The following is a 3,215-nucleotide window of genomic DNA, read 5'->3' on the forward strand; positions in this document are numbered from 1 at the left end:
CGCGCCGGCCACCGCGGGCGCGCCGTTGGGGGAGGGAAACCGCTTAACACCGCAGGGGCAGTGCGCCTGCGCAGTCCCGCCCACAACGGTAACCACACCCCTTTTGGGCCACGCCCCTCCGTTACCCGCCGCCCCCCGCCAACTGCCCTCCCGCTTGCCCCGCCCCCTCCCTGTGGCCTGGGTCCACTGCACCTTTGTGCTCAAACCCGGGACAGACCACGCCCCGTGTGGCCACGCCCCCGTTTAGACCACACCCTCTTAAAGGTCTCCCATTGGCCCGATGTCTGTCTCTGGCTTCCCACCCCCAACCCCACCAATCCCTGGTTAACCACTCCCTGCCTATTGCCAGGGAGCCAGCGACTTGCCCTGCTCCTGCATGCATGCCCCAGTTAACCCTGTGGACCCAGTCACACCCCTTCCTAGCCATGCCTCTGTAATGCTACCATGCTCTTTACTGGCCATGTCCAGCTTCCTCCTGTGTCCAGCCCAGGCCTTGGAGTCACCTATTTTGGGTGCTTTATGTGGAGTACCATGCAACAATACACTCCAATTTTTCATTCTCTTTTAGTCAAGCTGAGGATTAGACCTCGGGTCTCTCACATGCTGAGCTACTCTTTTATACCCAGCAAAGATAGCATCACTATATTTTATACCCAGTGTCTTAGAGTTTCTATTGCTGTGGTAAAACAACATGACCAAAATCAGCTTAAGGAGGAAAGAGTTTATTTCATCTTATACTTCTAGGTAACAATTCATCACTAAGGGAAATCAGAGCAGTAACTTAGGAAGCTGGGACCACCCACATCAATTGTCAATCAAGAAAGTGCACCACAGGCTTGCCCATAAAGTTAGTGTCATAATTGTATACCTAATGGAGATAGCATCACCTCATAATCCTATATCTAGCAAGGCTATCTTTTGAAAAGCAAAGATAAAGTAATCCTTTTCTATTTTTTGTTTCACTTTTTAAAACAAGATTCAAATTGTAGCCAGACTGACCTCAAACTGGGTATGATCCTCCTCATCCTCTGGATACTGGGATTGGAGGCATGTGCTACACTTGGCACAATGACGACTTTTTCTAATATTAAAAAATGTAAATAGGGCCGGAATAGAGTTCAGTGATAGATGTATGAGGGCACAGGTTTGATCTCCAGCATTGGAAGAAAAAGGTTAAATGACGATCTATTACTAGTAGACTTGTACTAAAGGAACAGTTAAGGCAATCCATCATATCATATACAGAGAAGGTATAAATTGGGATGTACACAACCCAAGGAAGACCTGAAAAGATTTGAAATGTTCACCAAAAGCCTTAAAGCAACCACTGACAAGAAAATGAAGGTGACAACATGGGATTGCAGTATAAAGAGGCAGAAGAGAAAACAGTAGAAAGGTGGGCACAGGGGACAAATGGGGAATAAACAGATGGAAGGTTGAAGTCTAACAAGATCACATATAGAAATGATTTAAATGTAGAAAAGCAGGCTGGAAAGATGGCTCAGGAGTTAAGAGCACTTGTTGCGGGCTACACAGTGAGACTCTGTGTCAAAAACAACCCCTCTAGTGACAAATATGGCTTACATCTGTAATCTCAGCTCTTAGGGTTGCAGCAAGGTGAACTTGAAGACAACCTGGGTTACAGAGAGAGTTCCAGGTATGCTGGGCTACACTTTTTCTCAAAAACAAAACAAATAAAGTAAATGTTTGTTCACTCCAATTAGAGAAGCATCAACAACAGACCTGTGAAACCACCCCTCTCTCCATGAGGGAATGCCCAATTTTGGTAGAATCTCATGTGGTTGTCATAGCTGCTCTGCATTTGGACAGGAATGGTCATGTCAAGCTTAGAGAAAATAGTTAAACTACACATTAAGATACAGGGTGGTAACAGCACCCTGATCTATGTAAACAGTCCCATGGAATCTGTTAAAGAAAAATACTCAGGAAATTCAACCAGGTTGCAGAATTCAAGACCATGGAAATAGCAGCGTATTTCTATATACCAACAAAAAACTTGTAGACATTTGCAACTATTCAAAACTGCACTTAGGGGCTGGAGAGATGATGGCTTAGAGGTTAGGAGTGCTGCTTGCTCTTCCAAAGGTCCTGAGTTCAATTCCCAGCAACCACGTGGTGGCTCACAACCATCTGTAATGAGATCTGGTGCCCTCTTCTGGCCTGCGGGGATATGTGCAGACAGAACACTGTATACATATAAACAAATAAATCATCTTTAAAAAAAAAACTGCACTTAGGTATAAATCTAAAAATATGCATTAAGAACATGGATGCTAGAAGTTATACTCTGTGGAAATTGAAGAGCTAGACATTTACTGCTGAAAAACCCAAGAGTAACCATATAGTCTATTAAAATCCAGGAAATTTTTGTTGTAGATACAAACTTAATCTACACTTAATGGAAAGACAAACTTGAATAGCTATGAGTTTGATAAGAGACTGTCAGCAGTAAAGGTGCCTGCCAGCTAGCCTGGTGACCTAAATTCAATCTCTAGTTTCCACTTGGTAGAAGGAGAAAACTGATTCCCACAAGTGTTCCTCTGTGCTCCATACATGCCCATGGTACATGCATATTGACATACACTCACACTAAATAAATATATTTTATTAGTTTGATAAGAGACTAAAATGGAAAGAATGTAGTATTAGGGAAGAAATAGTTATATAGATTAATGAAACAGAGCAGAGAGCTAAGACCAGTTCCACAAGCAAGGTCAGTGAACTACACAAAGGTGTAAAACCAACTCAGTGGAGATGACCCTTCCAACAATGGGCAGTGGAAGGGAATCACAACATAAACCTTGACTCTTCCATGAAGCTTCATTTATAGGACAGTGAAGGTAAGTCAGATGTAGAGTCTAAAGTCACAAGCCTTTTGGAGAAGGAGGAGAAAGGAGGAGGAGGAGGAGGAGAAATATAATAATAATAATAATAACAATAATAATAATAATAATAATAACAATAGTGAAGGCAAAACTCTTCAGAATCTAAGGTTAGGTTCTTCTTAGGTGTGATACTGATGTCCAGATTTACTTTTAAAAATGGTGAGCTGTCCAGGACAGGCTCCAAAGCTACACAGAGAAACCCTGTCTTAAGAAACGCCCCCCCCCCCAAAAAAAAAGGTTGAGCTGGGTAGCTATGTTTGTTGAAGGACATCAGCTGTGAAATGTGTGATTTGGGCAGAGATTGAAGTC

This window comes from Onychomys torridus, chromosome 4 (assembly GCF_903995425.1).
Source record: "Onychomys torridus chromosome 4, mOncTor1.1, whole genome shotgun sequence".
NCBI classification, from domain to species: domain Eukaryota; kingdom Metazoa; phylum Chordata; class Mammalia; order Rodentia; family Cricetidae; genus Onychomys; species Onychomys torridus.